The 19,806-nt window shown below is 45.9% G+C and overlaps 1 protein-coding gene and 1 long non-coding RNA gene across 4 annotated transcripts in view; one reads left to right on the top strand and one right to left on the bottom strand.

Annotated features, from left to right (window-relative positions):
- Positions 1 to 19,806, top strand: part of LDLRAD3 (low density lipoprotein receptor class A domain containing 3) — a 276,561-nt gene that overhangs the window by 178,435 nt on the left and 78,320 nt on the right. The window lies entirely within an intron of this gene.
- Positions 767 to 19,721, bottom strand: LOC309605300. Its single transcript, XR_014231329.1, has 2 exons — positions 19,487 to 19,721; positions 767 to 3,986 (listed from the first exon to the last, which is right to left on the bottom strand). It is a non-coding gene; the product is annotated as an uncharacterized lncRNA (long non-coding RNA).

Raw genomic sequence — 19,806 nt, 5'->3', positions numbered from 1 at the left:
ACCAAATTCATTGATTAGCTCTAGTAGTTTTCTGGTAGCATCTTTAGAATTCTCTATGTGATAGAATTCTCTATCATGTCATCTTCAAACAGTGACAGTTTTACTTCTTTTCTTATTTGGATTCTCTTATTTCTTTTTCTTCTCTGATTGATGTGGCTAAAACTTCCAAAACTATGTTGAATAACAGTGGTGAGAGTGGTCAACCTTGTCTTCTTCCTTATCTTAGAGGAAATGGTTTCAGTTTTTCACCATTGAGAACAATGTTGGTTGTGGGTTTGTCATATATGGCCTTTATTATTTTGAGGTAGGTTCCGTCTATGCCTACTTTCTGGAGGGTTTTTATCATAAATGGGTGTTGAGTTTTATCAGAAGGTTTTCTGCATCTATTGAGAATATCATATGGTTTTTGTCCTTCAACTTGTTAATATGGTGTATCACATTGATTGATTTGCATATATTGAAGAATCCTTGCATTCCTGGGATAAACCCCACTTGATTATAGTATATGATCCTTTTAATGTGCTGTTGGATTCTGTTCGCTATTATTTTGTTGAGGATTTTTGCATCTATGTTCATCAGAGATATTGGCCTGTAGTTTTATTTTTTTGTGACATCTTTGTCTGTTTTTGGTATCAGGGTGGTGGTGGCCTCATAGAATGAGTTTGGGAGTGTTCCTCCCTCTACTATATTTTGGAAGAGTTTGAGAAGGATAGGTGTTAGCTCTTTTCTGAAGCCATCTGGTCCTGGGCTTTTGTTTGTTGGAAGATTTTTTTTTTTTTTTTTTAGAAATTTAAATTTATTTATTTATTTATTTATTTATTTAGGCTGTGATGGGTCTTCGTTTCTGTGTGAGGGCTTTCTCCAGTTGCGGCGAGCGGGGGCCACTCTTCATTGTGGTGTGCGGGCCTCTCACTGTCGCGGCCTCTCCCATTGCGGAGCACAGGCTCCAGACGCGCAGGCTCAGCAGTTGTGGCTCACGGGCTTAGTTGCTCCGCGGCATGTGGGATCTTCCCGGATCACGAACCTGTGTCCCCTGCATTGGCAGGCAGACTCTTAACCACTGCACCACCAGGGAAGCCCCTGTTGGAAGATTTTTACTCACAGTCTCAATTTCAGTGCTTGTGATTGGTCTGTTTATATTTTCTATTTCTTCCTGGTTCAGTTTCAGAAGGTTGTGCTGTTCTAAGAATTTGTCCATTTCTTCTAGCTTGTCCATTTCATTGGCATATAGTTGCTTGTAGTAATCTCTCATGATCCTTTGTATTTCTGCAGTGTCAGTTGTTACTTCTCCTTTTTCTTTTCTAATTCTGTTGATTTGAGTCTTCTCCCTCTTTTGCTTGATGAGTCTGACTAATGGTTTATCAATTTTGTTTATCTCCTTAAAGAACCAGCTTTTAGTTTTACTGATCTTTGCTATTGTTTCCTTCATTTCTTTTTCATTTATTTCTGATCTGATCTTTATGATTTCTTTCCTTCTGCTAACTTTGGGTTTTTTGGTTCTTCTTTCTCTAATAGCTTTAGGTGTAAGGTTAGGTTGTTTATTTGAGATGTTTCTTGTTTCTTGAGGTAGGATTGTATTGATATAAACTTCCCTCTTAAACTGCGTTTGCTGTATCTCATAGGTTTTGGGTCATCGTGTTTTCATTGTCATTTGCTTCTAGGTATTTTTTGATATCCTGTTTGATTTCTTCAGTGATCTCTTGTTTATTTAGTAGCATATTGTTTAGCCTCCCTGTGTTGTATGTTTTAGTTTTTTTTCCTGTAATTGATATCTAGTCTCATAGCGTTGTGGTCAGAAAAGATACTTGATACGACTTCAATTTTCTTAAATTTACCCAGGCTTGATTTGTGACCCAAGATATCGTCTATCCTGGAGAATGTTCCATGAGCACTTGAGAAGAAAGTGTATTCTGTTGTTTTTGGATGGAATGTCCTATAAATATCAATTAAGTCCATCTTGTTTAATGTGTCATTTAAAGCTTGTGTTTCCTTATTTATTTTCATTTTGGATGATGTGTCCATTGGTGAAAGTGGGGTGTTAAAGTCCCCTACTATTATTGTGTTACTGTCGATTTCCCCTTTTATGGCTGTTAGCATTTGCCTTATGTATTGAGGTGCTCCTATGTTGGGTGCATAAATATTTACAATTGTTATATCTTCTTCTTGGATCGATCCCTTGATCATTATGTAGTGTCCTTCTTTGTCTCTTGTAATCGTCTTTATTTTAAAGTCTATTTTGTCTGATATGAGAATTGCTACTCCAGCTTTCTTCTGTTTTCCATTTGCATAGAATATCTTTTTCCATCCCCTCACTTTCAGCCTGTATGTGTCCCTAGGTCTGAAGTGGGTCTCTTGTAGACAGCATATATATAGGTCTTGTTTTTGTATCCATTCAGCCAGTCTATGTCTTTTAGTGGGAGCATTTAATCCATTTACATTTAAGGTAATTATCGATATGTGTGTTCCTATTACCATTTTCTTAATTGCTTTGGGTTTGTTTTTGTAGGTCTTTTCCTTCTCTTGTGTTTCCTGCCTAGAGAAGTTCCTTTAGCATTTGTTGTAAAGCTGGTTTGGTGGTGCTGAATTCTCTTAACTTTTGCTTATCTGTAAAGATTTTAATTTCTCCATTGAATCTGAATGAGATCCTTGCTGGGTAGAGTAATCTTGGTTGTAGGTTTTTCCCTTTCATCACTTTAAATATGTCCTCCCACTCCCTTCTGGCTTGTAGAGTTTCTGCTGAAAAATCAGCTGTTAACGTTATGGGGATTCCCTTGTATGTTATTTGTTGCTTTTCCCTTGCTGCCTTTAATATTTTTTCTTTGTATTTTATTTTTGATAGCTTGATTAATATGTGTCTCGGAGTGTTTCTCTTTGGGTTTATCCTGTATGGCACTCTCTGTGCTTCCTGGACTTGATTGACTATTTCCTTTCCCATGTTAGGGAAGTTCTTGCCTATAATCTCTTCAAATATTTTCTCAGACCTTTTCTTTTTCTCTTCTTCTTCTGGGACCCATATAATTCTAATGCTGGTGCATTTAATGTTGTCCCAGAGGTTTCTGAGAGTGTCCTTGGTTCTTTTCATTCTTTTTTTTTAATTCTGCTCCTTGGCAGTTATTTCTACCATTTTATTTTCCAGCTCACTTATCCGTTCTTCTGCCTCAGTTATTCTGTTATTGATTCCTTCTAGAGTATTTTTAATTTCAGTAATTGTGTGGTTCGTCACTGTTTGTTTGCTCTTCAGTTCTTGTAGATCCTTGTCAAATGTTTCTTGTATTTTCTCCATTCTGTTTCTGAGATTTTGGATCATCTTTACTATCATTACTCTGAATTCTTTTTCAGGTAGGTTGCCTATTTCATCTTTATTTATTTGGTCTTGTAGGTTTTTACCTTGCTCCTTCGTCTGTAACATATTTTTTTGTCGTTTCATTTTTTTTTTTTTGATGGGTGGTGCTGTATTCCTGTCATACTGTTTGTTTGGCCTAAGACATCCAGCACTGGAGTTTGCAGGCAGTTGGATAGAGCTGGGTCTTGGTGCTGAGATGAGGACTTCCGGGAGGCTCACTCCGATTGATATTCCCTGGGGTCTGAGGTTATCTGTTAGTCCAGCGGTTTGGACTTGGAGCTCCCACCACAGGAGCTCGGGCCCGACCTCCAGCCTGGGAACCAAGATCCCTCAAACTTCATGGCATGGTTAAAAAAAAAAAAAAAAAAAAGAAGAAAGAAAAAAAGGAGCAGTACAATACCAAATAATAAAAACCAAAATAAAATTAGAAAGATAAAAAATATATTAGGAAAAATAAAACTATAATTCAGACAACCGGTTGCTGGGGGTTCCTCCCGCCCCCTTAGTTGTCTGTGGTCCCTCAGCAGTGCCTGGTAAGTGCCCTAGTTATGAGGAGACGCGAATTCCACATCCTTCTAGTATGCCATCTTGACTCTGCCCCTCTCCACAGCAGCCAAGGATTCCAGGTGGGGGATTTCGGCATCTGGGTGAAGAATAGAAATACTGAGGAAGGTTGGAAAAAAGGGGACACTGCCCCTCACCCCTGCCCCAAGCCGGGGCCACCCAGCACCCAATGTGTAATTTTTTAAAAAATTTTTATTGGAGTACAGTAGATTTACAATGTTGTGTTAGTTTCAGGTGTACAACAAAGTGAATCAGTTATACATATACATATATCCACATTTTTTTTTTTTTTAATAAATTTATTTATTTTTGGCTGTGTTGGGTCCTCGTTTCTGTGCGAGGGCTTTCTCCAGTTGCGGAGAGCAGGATCCACTCTTCATCGCAGTGCGCGGGCCTCTCACTGTTGCGGCCTCTCCCGTTGTGGAGCACAGGCTCCAGAGGCGCAGGCTCAGCAGTTGTGGCTCACGGGCTTAGTTGCTCCGCGGCACGTGGGATCCTCCCAGAGCAGGGCCCGAACGCATGTCTCCTGCATTGGCAGGCAGATTCTCAACCACTGCGCCACCAGGGAAGCCCTATCCACTCTTTTTATATCAATAGATTCTTTTCCCATATAGGCCATTACAGAATATTGAGTAGAATTCCCTGTGCTATACAGTAGGTCCTTATTAGTTACCTATTTTATATATAGTAGTGTGTATATGTTAATCCCAATCTCCCAATTTATCCCTCCTCCCCTTACCCCCTGGTAACCATAAGTTTGTTTTCTACATCTGTGACTCTACTTCTGATTTGTAAATAAGTTCATTTGTACCCTTTTTTAGATCTCACATATAAGCGATATCATGTGATATTTGTCTTTCTCTGTCTGACTTACTTCCCTCAGTATGACAATCTCTAGGACCATCCATGTTGCTGCAAATGGCATTATTTTGTTCTTTTTTATGGCTGAGTAATATTCCATTACGTGTATTACCACGTATTCTTTGTCCAGTCCTCTGTTGATGGACATTTATGTTGCTTCCATGTCCTGACTATTGTAAATAGTGCTGCAGTGAACATTGGGGTGCATGTATCTTTTTGAATTATGGTTTTCTCCAGGTATATGCCTAGGAGTGGGATTGCTGCGTCATATGGTAGTTCTATTTTTAGATTTTAAGGAAGCTCTATACTGTTCTTTATAGTGGCCATACCAATTTATGTGTGTGTAATTTTTTTCAGTCTTTTTCTATAAATTTTTTAAAAGTCTCCACCCTTAATGGAGATTTGTATGTTACTAGCCCTGCCTCATGCATGGGGCTGTCATGAGGATCTGATGGAGTTAATAGATGTGAAAATGCTCTGTCAACCAGGATGCAAGGGAAAAGTAGGTAGTGTTTATTTAATAAGAATAATCACCTATTGGGCTTTTCTTTGGTCCTTGGCTAAGTAGCGTTTGTAGCTTTTGGAGGCCTGGGGGGATTTGCAGTGATTTACACTCTTCATACCTTGAAGTTCATGTTCGTTTGTTTTGTAAAAACTCCTCAGAGCACACAGCAGGGATAAAAGTAAAAAGAAAGCAAGGATTGGATTTTTATGTGCATCTTGGAAGGCTGGGGAGGATGTGGGAGCGGATGCTTCCCTCCAGGAAAACGGAGACAGCTGTCTTGGGGTCTGGGGTTTGATTTCCCCAGCAGTCATATCCTCTGGAGAAGATCCGGTAGACTCTGTTGCATGCTTCCTGGGCCGCGGTGCACACCACGCCCAGAATTCAAGGGAGAGTGGAGTTTGGTGGGGTCGGGGGTAGGGAGTCAGTCAATAAAGGGAGACAGGTAAGCGGGAGGAAGGGATGTCTGCTAACCAATATAGATGAAGGGCAAGATGTTCATATAGTGGTTTCTATGACAACACGTGGACCGAGCTGGGTGTCCCCAGACGGAGGAGACAGACATGCTCTGCAGAGAACTCCTGCCCTCACCTGAAAAGGTAGCCAGCTGGAGTCAGCTGGGCCATGGGAAGTCAGCAGAATTGCTGGTGGGAGGCAGGCTGACTCAGAGTGTAGCCTCATCTGCATTTCTGAAGGCAATAAATTCTCATTTCAGCTGCAATATTGATCTGCTCTGTGAAATTGCAGCATCAGTGATTTTTTTTTAAGCCACACAATTGGGACCTTTCCCTGAATCTGAGATAGGATGTGCAGGGACTGATTTGTTCCATTTTCTGATAAAAATGAATCTCAATTGCTTGCTCCTAACCCCTGCCCCTTCTTCGTCCTGGGGGAAACCATCACGCAGTATGTGGGGGGGTTTGAGGGCAGACGGTGCCCGAAACCCCGCCTTGGCCTTCCGTCAGGGCCGCTCTGAGTGCAGGGACATCCTGAGGTCCACTCCTTGTCTGTGGCCTCTCTCTGATGGTTTTCCTCTGGTGAAGGGTAGACTACAGTCTAGACCTCATTCAGACATCCCCGCTGGATTTGCTAAGTGAGCTGCAGAAGAGGTTGACAGAGAAAATCCATCTGTCTGTGCCTGCTCTGCAAGTCTGTTGTCTGGCTGTGATTGTAATCACCTTGGGTGTAGTAGCTACTGGTGAAATTTTGAGATGGAATTCTTTTTTTTTAATTTATTTATTTTTGGCTGCATTGGGTCTTCGTTGCTGCACATGGCCTTTCTCTAGTTGCAGCGAGCGGGGGCTACTCTTTGTCGCGGTGCACGGACTTCTCATTGCAGTGGCTTCTCTTGTTGCGGAGCACGGACTCTAGGCACGTGGGCTCAGTAGTTGTGGCTTGCGGCTCTAGAGTGCAGGCTCAGTAGTTGTGGTACACAGGCTTAGTTGCTCCGCGGCATGTGGGATCTTCCCGGACCAGGGCTCGAACCCGTGTCCCCTGCATTGGCAGGCGGATTCTTAACCACTGCACCACCATGGAAGCCCTTGAGATGGAATTCTTAACAGTACAGCCTGTCCACCTGCCCGCTTTAAATGTGGCTCGTCATTCACTGAACGTTGGTTACACAGCCATTAGTCAAAACTGATGAGGATTTAATCCCTTGAGCCACGGTGCCCGCTGAACCCACTGCCTGGTCCCCGCCCCCTTCTCTCTCCTCCTTGAGCTCTACGTACAGATGTCCACAAGAGCCCGGCAGGTGGCAGTGGGGTAGCTGCTCAGGTCACCCCCATGCACACCAGAGGGCACACACTCCATGAAGGGGGCACCCCTGCTCAGCGCCAGCCAGGCACGGCCACAGAGGAGGGCACTTTGTGTAGCTGCATCTTCCAGGTTATCCGAAGCACTCAGAGGCTGGAAATTTTACGGGAAAGCTCTTGATTTTTAAAGGCTGGGAATGAACATTCAAAATCTTTTACCACACTGTGCAACCACACCAAAGCCCAGGCGCCCCCCGGGAGCATGTAACCACAGGGGGAAAAAGACCGAACTACCCCCATGGGATTTAGGTACCGTTGAAAAGAGAGCCAAATTTGGGCACCCTTTTCGTTAATACGCGTAAGAGACATTTACTAAGCACCTCCTGTGTGGTGGGCACGACGCTAAGTGCTTGGCATTGCAGATTCATCCCCTGCAGTGGGGCTGGGTGGCGTTGGCTTCACTTCACAGTGAGGAAGCCGAGTCTCAGCCTGGGGAAGCAGGTTGCTTGGGGACACGCAGGAGGTACTGGAAGCGGGCTCTGAAGCCAGTTCCCTTCCAGAGCCTGTGATGCGGCCAGCACACCCTGCTTCCTACAGCCTTGCTTCCCCCGTCTAAAAGTCACAAAGCACCCCTGGCCCGAAGGGAAACCCAAGCCTTCACCCCCTGCCCCCGCCCCTCCCCCACTCACACTGGCGGCCTGCGGCTCTAGGTGAGCAGCCAGAGAGGCTGGCACGTCCAGCGAATGTGGCTTTGACCGTGCCATCCACCCAGCGGGCTTGGCGGACCTTCTGCAGAAGATAGATTTGCCCGAAGTCTTGGCTTTTGTTGCTAGCCCAGAAATAACCTCACTGGGCAGGAGAGACCTGTAGCTGGGAATTATATATTTCCCTGCTTCCTGTTTCAGCCCAGGGAGGATGCCGCCGGAAGAGGAGATACCGGCATAAAGATTCTGCCTTCCAGGCTTCCTAAGCATCTTAGCTTGGGCTGCCATAACACAATACCCAGACCGCATGGCTTCACAACAGAAACTTACACATTCAGTTCTGGGGCCTAGCAGTGCAAGATCAAGGTCAGGGTTCTTCTGAGACCTCTCTCCTTGGCTTGCAGATGGTGCCTTCTCCCTGTGTCCTGACATGGTCTTTCCTCTGGGCATGCCTGCACGTGTCTGATGTCTCTTTTTCTGTGTGTCCAGATTTCCCCTTATGAGAACACCTGTTGAACTGGATTAGGGCCCACCCTAAAGACCTCCTCTTAATTTAATCGCCTCTTTAAAAGACCTTGCCTCAAATATGGCTGTATTAGAAGTGCTGGGGGTTGGGACTTGAACATGAATTTGGGGGTGGGAGGGACGCAATTTAGCCCCTAGCACTAGATAAATAGCCAGACGCGACTGGAGCTGCTGAGAAGCACCCAGAGACCTAAGTTATTCAGACTCAGCCACCGGCTGCACCTTGATCACATTGCAGCTCCAGGTGCTTATCTGTAAAACCGGAATAATGTCCCCCTGCTCTCACCTCCCCAAGTTATTTTGAAGATCAAATGTCTGGTGAGTAAGAAGTGTATCATGGGAGCAAGGTTTGGCTCTTAGCTAATATCATTGGTAAGATGGCAGGTTGCTTGTGCATTTTTAATAACTTTTTCGTTCTTTATAAGAAGAATACACACTCATTGTCCATCTGTTTTACAGAACCGAAACCATCCTGTAAATAGTTCTATAAGCTGCTTCTGCTTATCACTGTACATTAGTTTCCTAGGGCTGCCATAAATGACCACAGACTTGGTGGCTTAAAACAACAGAAATTTATTCTCTCACAGTTCTGGAGGACAGATGTCCAAAGTCAAGGTGTTGGCGCCTACTGGAGACTCTGAAGAATCCATTCCATGCCTCTGTTCTAGCTTCTGGTGGCTTCCAGCAATCCTTGGCATTTCTTGGCTCCTAGGGCATCACTTTAATCTTTACTTCCATCTTCATCTGGCCTTCTCCCCTGTGTGTCTCTGTGTCTCAGATCTCCCTCTCTTTACTCTTTGGATTTAGGGTCATCTCAAGATCCTTAACTCAATTACGTCTGCAAAGACCCTGTTTCCAAATAAGGTGATATTCACAGGTACCGAGGCTTAGGACTTGGACACATCTTTTGTGGGGAACACAACTCAACCCACTGCACGTAGTACCATGTGCCTTTTCTCAAATTGTTAAAAGTTCCTAAAACAGTAAGTGTTTCAAAATATCCTATCATATGGTGATGGTATCATTTGTTTAACATGGCAGTTTACTTCATGCCAGGCTCCTGTGATTCTGACCTCTTAGGTCACTGCAAAGCTGTACCTGGCTGTCCACGTGCCCTACCGTGTTGCAAGAGCAAGCCGCCAGTTTGAGTCTGTAGTAACTGTTCTTTTATTTCTTTTCCTTTTTCCCATCAAGCTTTTTTATTGCTTCTTTTTTCTTATTCCATAAATGGTACATATTTGGTACAGGGATTTTAGAAAATACAGAAAAGCAAAAAGAAAACTATGTAGTGGGGGTCCGGGGATGGTGCTTTCCTTGTTTTTCACCCCTGTGTTGTTCATGTTTTAACATCTCCCAGTCATTTCAGGGGTTTAGAAGCAGAGATGAAATGTCGGTGGATGCTCGGCCCACCCTCCTGATGCACTCAGGAGAAGTTCTTTCTGAATTCCTATGGTGACTCTGGTTGGGGGGTGGGGACGGGCGTCTCGGTTCATTCAGTTGCAGATCCAGCTTTTCTGTTCCTTCACTGGGACATTGCTGCCTTTATTGTTCTCCTCTCGCTGCCTGCTTTGGGGAAGTTATTCTGACAGCTATGTTTACCAGTGGGATCAGAAGGGAAGGCATCAGTCTGAGAGCAGTTGCGCTGAGGGGCATGTGGAATCGGGGGTTGGAATTTAGTTGGGGGTCTGAGGGATGGCCAGGAAGAGGGAGGAGAAAGGGTCATCTTGGGGTTTCTGCTCTCTCGGACTCTTGGTCTTGGTGACCCTTTTGGGCCCATGCAGCAGCTGGGAACCTGAGCCAGGACTGCTCCATCCCAGTAAGGCTCCCAAACCATATCCTAGAAGTTCTGAGGGACCTGGAGAATTCAGTTGTCTTCTCCCTCCACAGATCACCAACCCTGTGAAGAATGTGCTCCCTTGGCTTGGATAGGCAGAAAATGTTGGTAATGAATTGAAATAACATTTTGCCTGGAAGCTTTTGTGATAGACTGTGGTGGTAGAAGCTCTAGAAGGGGCAAATGAAGTGCGAAATGGACCCTCATTTATCCCTTCATCCATCCGTCCATCCATCCACCCATGTAGCTAACATTGTTGGTACCCACTCTGAACCGGCCCCCGTGTTGTGCGCTGGGATTGTAAAGGGAAGGAAGATCTGGGCCTTCAAGAAGCTCAGGATCTAAGAAGAGGGACAGACTCAAGGCCAACTGGTGAGTTCTGTCGAGTACCAAGGAGGCATATAAAGGGAGAGTGTAACTCCATTTGGGGGCCCAGGGAAGGAGACCTTTCTGCTGGATTCTTGGGGACCAGCAGGCACGTAGGACTGGGTGAGGAGAAGACATGAAATATCAAGGGCCTCTGTTCAGAAGGTAAGGAAGGAGTTGAAATCTGCCACCTCGAATCTGTGAAAGAATAGAGGGAAGCAAATGCAGAGACTATCTCGGATAAAATTAAGTTGGCAGAAAGCAAGAGGGAAAATGGAAAGAAGGTAGCAGCATGTAGTCCATAAACAGGAAAGGACCAAATATCCCAATTTGGAAGGCCCTAGAAAGACAAATGATTCAAGAGACACCACCGTCTTTGGCTGAGACGCTGACCTTGCACAGCAGTATCTGCCAGCTGGTGAGAGATGAGGACGGGAGGGAGTTTGAGCCCGAGCCCTGCTCCTGTTCACTTCGTGTTGAAAACGGAGCCTCCTGTCTGCTTCTGTGCTGGCGGTCAGGGGTCCACGCCTCGCAGCATCCCACCGTCCTGCCTCGTTCATCTCAGGAATCGGGAAGAAAACCATTGCCCGGAGTCAGTGATGGGGGGTGGGGGAGGCCACACAGCACCGAACCCGAGCTTCCTCGGGGCGGGAGTGTGGAGGCAAGTGCAGTCCTTGCCAGGGGCAGGGACAACCTCCTTGAGGCTCTGTACCTGTTTCCACATGTCCTCCACATTGCTGAGTGAGAAGGTAAAGCCCTGCTTCTTTCTTACAGCGTCACTTTTCTGTACGTAAGGCCCAGGGAAGTGGTGGGCGATGGGGTAGGGCGAGGCGGAAGGAGTAGGGGGGGATCCTTTTCCATCCCCAGCAACAGCTTTCTTGCAGTTACCATCAGGCCACAGGGGGGTGTCATTTACCTGGGTGTGTGGTGTCGCATCCTCTAGGAAAGAGCGGTGTCGCCTCCTAGTGGCCGTGTCTGTCTTGGATACCACCCATCCCTGGCCCAGGAACATTATTTGTTGAATGAATGAGGTGTCCATTGTTGCAGCTGAATGCCTGTGCCCTAATTCTGGGCTTCTTTACATCTTGCCTTCGCATAGCTTCCCGATAATGAGGCTTCCTGCCCCTCATCCTCCCTCCCTCCAATCCATTTTACTCCACACCTAGTCCCAGCTGTCTTAAAGTCCCAACAGCATAAAGCCAAGCTTCTTACTCCACATCGAAGGTTCTCCAGATCTGACCTGTTCACCATTGCCTGTATGCACTTCTCGGTTAAACACCTTTCACTCACACGTTTCTCTCTTCCTGGAATGCCTCCCTGCTCTCAGCCAGGCAAAAGATTTCCAGTTCACATTCTCATTCAGATGGCTCCTTTTGGTGAATCCTAATCACATCTGGGAACGACTTCTGAATTCCTTTACGGCTCAGAAAATTGTTAATTCTCTTAGGGTGTTCACCACACAGCAACACCACTGGCAATAATAGCACCACTGTTTATTGAGCCCTCATTACATGTAGGTGGCAGGGCTGCCAGGTTGCACAGCTTAAGGACTTTGGGGTCCTGTTTACCTGGGTTCCCGTCCTGACTCTGCCGTTTAGCGTGCGTTTGTGCAAGTCATTTCTCTGCTCTGAACCTCAGGGTCCCCGGCAAAGGGGATATTGACCCTGGAGGGTTCAGCGAGGTGCCTGGCGTAGGGGAGATGCCTGATCAGTGTGGCTCCACGAGTGCAGAGCTGTGTTGTCCGTGAGGCACCCCTGCCTCTGAGAACGGGCTCTCTGGCAGGTAGCTGGTCCACAGTAAGTAGTTGTGGAATTCATGCTCCAAGACTGGATAAATGCCACCTTACATTGCTGCAGGAAGCACACGGTCCGGGAGGAACCAGAGGTTATTGTCAAGTGAAGTGAGTAAATTTCATGGAAGTTTCTGCCTGACCGCTGGCTGACATCTGGGTGCTGTCGAGAGAACCTTTAATTGCACGCCCCCGGGCTGGGGGTGGGGGATGGAGGGAAGTATCTCCACTTTACCCAGACCTCCTGCCTGCCTGGCTCATCTATCCAGACTTAAGAGCCGGCCCCTTCTTGCTACCCGGGGCACTGAGACTTCTCTCTGGATTACCTTGGTTTATCTGTTTCTGGATCAGTCGGTAAAGTTGTTGTAAACGTAGACCCAGTTATCAAGTACACGATCTAATTAGCAAGACTCTCACTTGGAACGGCTAAGTAGAACATCCCCACATCACGGTCCCAGTGACCCATTTCCCAAATGCTCCCTTTATGCTGTTTTTTTTTTCTCTGCTTCTTGAACAAAGGAGAGGGGAGAGCCACAGCCATTTGCATATTTATTTGCTCCAGTGGTGGGCAACCACTTGCACTCCGTGCCATAGGGAGTTCCTCTCGCTTGCTTGTTTGTTAATGTTTCTCTTCCAGGATAAATAATGTGAAAGTGTCATCATAGGCCAAAAAGAGGCAGGCCAGCCATGGGAAGGCGGAATTTACTGCCTCCCCCCAGCCCAAGGACACAGCTCCTCCTGAATTTTTAAACACAGGTTGGAGTTGCGCTTTCAGCAGGAGACCAGGTGGGAGGGCCGCCAGAGGAGTGGAGGGAGCTCAGACCCCGAGGGTCAGGGACCCTGGATTCTCATGTCATCTCAGCCACTGAGTTGCCCCTGGGACCTTGGCTGTTCCTCTTCTGTAAGCAATGAGTTATCCAGAAGGTTCCCTTACATCTCTGGCATTCTTCCAGAGTGTCAGTCAGCACACAGAATCCCAATTTTGATCTCTGAGAATATCACACCCACTGAAAGTCACATATAAGCACCAGGCAGACTTAACTGCAAAGAATGTGCCCATTCTGCCACCACCACCAGCATCGCCAAGTGGGGAGATGGTGACACCGCTAGTGTCCACGAGGGGACCAGACCCCACATGGCACAGTCAAGGGGCCCTCGGGTCCCATCGATTCCTTGTGAACCCAAGTAGCTTTCCTAAGGCACTGCCCTTGGAATCACACATCTACAAGCAGCTCTACCTGTGGTCTCGTGAATTTGGGAGACACCATCCCGCTCGTAGAAATCCCATAAGACATAAGGAGAAATCTTACTGCAAAGAAGAAACCTGTGTAACAGTGTCTACCTAGTGTGTCCCGAACTTAATTGACCAAAGAATCCATTCTTTTCCCCTTTTCATACCACCTTTCCCCTCCTGTGCAAACCCATTCTGGACACTGTGGCTGCACTCAGCCAGGTAACTTAGTAGGGAATCCGCTCCATGTCTCTGTTAATTTTCTTGGATCCTGTGTCAGACTGTTAAGGATTGATTGTTTGTGTCCGTCCCCCAAATTCATATGTTGAAACCTAATCCCAGTGTGGTGCTATCAGGCGGTGGGTCCTTTCGGAAGTAATTAGGTCATGAGGGTGGAGCCCTCCTGAATGGGATTAGAGCCCTTGTAAGAACAGGCCAGAGAGCTAGCTTGCCCTCTTTTCTGCCACGTGAAGATACAAGGAGAAGTCGGCAGTCTACAGCCCAGCCCCGAAGAGGGCCCTCACCAGAACCTGACCACATGGCACCCTGATCTTGGACTTCCAGCCTCCAGAACTAACTTATAAATAAATTTCTGTTGTTTATAAGCCATCTAGTCTATGGTACTTTATTATAGCTGCTCGAACTAAGACACAGAGGGATGTCCTTGTCCATCCTGATGGCAGGCTTGGGGCAAATTTTTCCATCAGGGACAGTTAACCAGCTCACCCTCAGCAGCTGCCCCCTGGCCCCAGTCTTTCTCTGAGGTGCCCATCACACCATCAGGCTCAGTCTGTCTGTTTGTGTGCTTCTTTCTCTCCCTTCTTTTCCCCTTCCTTGGACCTACACCTCTTTTTCTCCATTTCCCCATTCTTCATCCTCTCACCTTCCCCTTAGTTTGAACTCTGCTAGGAAGGGGATGACCTTGACCTCAGACCAACAGCTCTTCCAGGTTCAGGCTGGCTTATTTGCCATCATTGGGCTTCTCACTGATCAGGAATTAATTGGTGGCTGAAGGGCTCCTCAGAGTGGATCTCAGCTGTCTAGGAAATCTGCTGATCTAGAAAGATTTTCAGATGTTGTTAGCAATCCAGAGAGCATGCTATCAAGTGATTCTTTTTCCGGCGTGCTCTTGGCACTGTCTGCATGTGATTCAGCCACTCTGCCCTGTGTCCTTTTGGTGACATTTAGTCTTTATTCAGGGCCTTTGAAACTATGCCTCAAAATGTCATTAAGGATTCTAAATTATTTTATTTTCTTTCTGTTTTGTTTAAAGAACTGTAAGTAAAAACTTTGTTTTGAGACAGCTCACTTAAGTAGTCGCTAGGTTGACTTCTGCCTCTGCCCTCCAGTTCATTTTTGCTGCCTGTTTTCTCCCCAGTCTGGTTCTGAGGTTTAGAAAGAGTCAGACTGGCGTCACTTCCTAGCTTTGCGACCTTGGGCAATTGCTTAATGTTTCTGAGCCTCAGTTTCTTCCTCTGTAAAATGGGCTTACTAATACCTCACAGATTGGTGATAAGGATTAAATGAGAGCATGAGAGAATGCAAAGTACTTAGCACAGTTTCAGAGCATAGTTGTCTGTAGGGGAAGACAACTCTCTTAGGTTATTTGCAGGGGCCTGCAGATTAAACTGACAAAAGACAAGCTAACAGAAAAAATTTTACTGATGTTAATATTTTTAATTTTATGTCCACAGGGAATTCATGGAAAAGAATGAAAACCCAAAAAAGTGGTTAGACCTGAGGGCTTATATACCATTTTAACAAAGGGTGATGAATTGTGGAGAAGTGACTAGACAGTGGGAAAGGGGTTTGGGCTTCTAAGGGTGGTAAATTTTGGGAAGTTAAGTATATGGGGAAACTAATGGTAGGCAGGGTTATTCAGTAAGATGTGCTTATGCAGACTCATCTCAGTGCCACCTCTGTCCCTGATAATAAGGTATTCTCCTCCTGGTATAAGACCAGCGGGCACCTTCACAAGGGGCACTTAAGCCACCTTTACAGAGGGAAATGGATGCCCTGATTTTAGGTAGGTAGAGGGCGGGGCGAGAGCTCCTCCTGTGTCTTCTGTTTCTCACTTGACTTCAGCTCAGAATAATCCTTACAACAAAGTGGCATATTTTGGAGTGGCATATTTTGATCCCCTTGATATCCATCACTTTAGGCGAAGGAAGAGGCCTCTTGTTCACTCCTGTACTTCCAGGGGTATCTGGCTTATAGTAGATGCTCAGGAAAATTGGAAAATTTTTACAGTGGAAAATAGAGGCGTGGGATATGCCTGTTGTGAAATCCTCTATCGAAGTCTAGTCTGGGTCCTCAGCAGTCCTGGGCCTGCCTTCTTCCTGGCTTCAAGGTGCTACACCTGCCACAGTAGCCAGGAGGCTACCTGTAAGATTCTATGGAGGAAAGAGCATTGAGCTGGGAAAATGCATTACTAGATAAGTCATTTTTCTGGCTCTCCATCTCTTTAGCCATTTCATTCCTGGTTGCACATTAGAATCACCCAGGGAGCTTTTTTCACAATATTGATGCCAGGGCCATCCCCAGAGACTGACTCTGCTGGTCTGGGGTGGGGCCTTGCGATACTAATGTGCAGCTAGGGTCAGAAAGCCTTGGCTTTAATCCAGGAAAACAGACTGAGTGGAGATCGTAAAACCTCATCGAACGCGAAGCATTTGAAGGGATAACCGAGAACTCCAGTAGGTTGCGTCTTAATTGGGGCTTCAAGATTGAATCAGAAGTGGTTAATTATCTCTATGGGGTGACACCAACTTAGGAGCAGCTTGTATATCCACACTGTCACTGCAGACTCAAACTCCGGGTTGGCTCCTACAGCCAGCTCTGCCCAACAGGACCGTGGGCAGGGCCAGGTGTCTTGGCAAAACATGAAGCAGGTGGTCCAGGGCCACTTGGAACCACACCACCCATTTGTCATCGTCAGCAGAAGAAGTCGGGTCTTCCCAAGGCAATTCCACCTCACTGAAGTAAACAGCAACTTCCCTACCATCTTTAAAAAGACCCAGCATCTTTAAATAAACACAGATTGGGTTTTGTTTGTTTACCCAGACGAAGCTTCCTCTTGAGGGGAGGTTAAGTGAGGAACACAGTCTCAACACTCACACTCTGATGTGGCACTATTTGGAAACAGTGACTCGTTCTTCTGCCACCTGCCCCCCACCCCCCAGCTGCTCGGGCCACCCACATGACTAGTGGAGGATGACAAAGGTGGAAGGTCAGCATTCATCATCTTCAGCACGATAACGTTTCAGAGCTGTTTAGTGTTTGATTTGTAATGTTTTCGGAAGGCAACAAAAATCACGTTGGTAATTTTTTTATCGTGTTTAAAAAAAAAAATGGAAAGTGTGAATCCGTGTAGGACAGCGTGTGGTGTCAGTCACAGCCTGTTTGGATCTGGTTGAAAAGCTGCAAATATTTTTTTTCCACACAAAGTGTATTCGGGGTTTTGTTGATAATGTTGTTGTTAGTACAAATCTCCTCAGGGACTCGGAGTAACTCTAGCGGGAAGGATGGGAAACAAAGCGCAAGGGCTGTAATCTTCAGCCTGGAGTAGAAGCAGCAATTTTAAGCAATTTAAAAAATTCTATTAAGGGCAATCTGTTGGTCTCCTTCTGGAAAGAGGGCCTTGTTCAGAATGCTCTTGGTGACACTATAAGGGGTTGATGGGATCTCCAGATTTTGACAGAGTCTTCTGCACCCCCAAAGCCATCAATAGGACACTGCTCCCCACTTCTGCCCCCTCATGCCTTTAAATGGGAACGTTCATAATTTCCTGCTTAGTGGAGGATCTATTACAAACACTAGAAATGAGTTGCCCAGATAAAGCGAGATCTCTGGGGGCTGCCCGACAGACTTGGTTTTGTCAGAAAAGAAAAAATTCGGGGAGTTGACTGCAGAGTTTCCCACATTGCAGCCTGTGAGCGGTGTAGTGCCTTTGTTGATTTTTAAAATTTCTTTTTATTAAGTCATCATTTTTTAAAGTCCCCGCTGAGCCAAGAGAACAGATGAACACTGGTTCAGCCATGTTTCCCAGCAGGCTGCCCATGAATTGGGCTCCACTCTGTCGAGTGGGGGTCATGATAAGGAAGGAGAGACCCCCCCTAAATTTGTTGTGCGTGTCTCTGTGGGTCTTAAAATCTAATGGAGCACGACCCATCGGGGCTGTTGGGTAAGGACCCACCCTGTGGCCAGGAAGCTGGGTGTTAGTCTTTGGAGAAAATAGCCTCTAGTTCATTCATTCCCAAGACAGGCAACATCTGGTGGGTGAGGAAATGTCTTCATCTTTCTGCTCTTTATTTTTTGAGCCTGCGTTGTAAGGAGTCTGGATTTCTCAAGGGAGATGCTCCCAGGTGCTGGGGACGGAAGACACAGCCACAGGGCGGCAGGTTGGGGCTTAGTAGAAGGTAGCCTATGGGCCAGTAGCTTTCAAACTATTTTTTTAAGTTATTTTGATTGAAGTATAGTTGGTTTACTATGTTGTGTTAATTTCTGCTGTACAGCAAAGTGCCTCAGTTATGCTCTCAAACTATTTGGACAGCAACCCACAGTAAGAAATACTTTTTCTATCACAATCATGTATACAGATAGGAATGTATTCTATATGTAGCACACTAATGGGTTTAGTAGATCCTATTTCCTTCTGTTAATTTTATGTCGGCCCTGACCCACTGTGTGAGGTCTACTTAATATTTGGTGGAAATCTGATGTTTAAAAAATTGCCGCAGTAGGGTATTCTATGAGGAGGACCTCGGCACGTGCGTTCTGAGAGCTGCCTCAGCTAGACCATTTCTGGGAATGTTGCTGTCCGGGTTCATTCCCTTTGTGTTCCATTGACTTTTAAAGAGCAAGCCCCCTGCTGTTCCTGACCCCAGGATCTTTGCACTTATTCTTCCTTCCACTGAGGACAAGCTTCTTCTAGATAGCCAAAGGTCTAGCTTCAGTTCTTTATCAGGTGTCACCTTCTCAATAAGTCGCCCCCTGGCTTCCCTCTTTAAAACTGCAATGCATCCCCCATCCCGCCTCTGCTCCCTCTTCATTCCACTTCCCACGTTCTGGAGTGTTTTGGTTGTGGTTTGGTTTTTACCACCATGCTTATTACCTCTCAACAAACAATATACTTTATAATTTATTTGTTATATTTACTGTCTGCCTCCCTCTGCTAACTCCTAAGTTCCACAGGAGTTTTTCGTTGTTGATCAGTGTATCCCAAACAGCTGGAGAAGTTCCTGATACGTGATGGCTGCTCGCTCAAGACTTTGTTGAATGAATACATCAATGAGTATGTGATTAAAAATTACAGCCTCTGACTGTGACTATCTTGAATTGAGTAAATTAAGGGAAAGGCTGAGCCTCCGCTTGGGTAAGAACAGAAATGAGGAAGAACAGTGAGACCAGGAGATGGGGACGGTGGTAGAGAGCGAACATCCCCGGGATAAAGGAGAGATCAGGGGACCAGCATCAAGGTGACAAGGTGCCCACAGGAGAACCCACCCTCACCTCAGGGGCCCAGGGCTAATTAGGGGGCCGTCTGGCTTCCTCTCCTTCTACCCCAAGCCCAAATCTTCCATTCATTGGGTGCCCAGCGGCAGATTCTTAAGCATCTCATCCGCAGCACCCGGCTGTAGGGTTTTTGTTGGGACCCCCATGAAATGCTCGGGCCCACGTTGCTGCAGGTTGCTCATGGTTGATAAGACCACTGCGGGAGAATTTATAAATCCATTGCTTTAGTGACTGTGACTGAGGCAGATAAGCAGCGGTCTGACAGAAATAAAAGCATCTTTCTCCCCCTCCCTTTTCTTGCCTGAGACACAAAGAGTCAACCTGAATCTGTGTGATGAATGAACATTCTGGTGAAGTAAAAAATGATAAAATTCCAACTTGCTGCTTTGTGGGGAATATTGCAAGCCGCCCATCTTTGTTCTTCAGACCACTGCGTTCTTTGTGTAGGCCGGCCACCAGGCCCTTTGCCCACCAAAACCTGGAGGAAAATCATACTCACCAAAAGCCAGCGTGATTTTCCAGCCAGAGGAGATAAGGCCGCTGGGGAGCGTATTTCCATGAAGTGATGCCAGTTGAGCCAAATCCTCCTTGAAATATTTAATTATAAGATACATGAATGCATATCCCAGCAGTTCTTTTTTCCCTCTTAACCTGTATTTAGCCTTGCAGAAAAAAAAAAATTTCTGGAGCTTTACCTTACTTTTAATTAGGATCTCAGAGGTCAATTTTATAATATCTTTATCCCATTGGTCAAGCCAGAAACTCTCCTTGTCTAAGGTGAGGATATTTGAGTAAAATAATGCCATCTGATCCCCTTTA

The sequence above is a fragment of the Balaenoptera borealis genome (assembly GCF_965194805.1).
Source record: "Balaenoptera borealis genome assembly, chromosome: 11".
Lineage (NCBI taxonomy): Eukaryota > Metazoa > Chordata > Mammalia > Artiodactyla > Balaenopteridae > Balaenoptera > Balaenoptera borealis.
The sequence above is the reverse complement of the archived record's forward strand: the minus strand, read 5'-3'. Positions and strand labels throughout refer to the sequence as shown.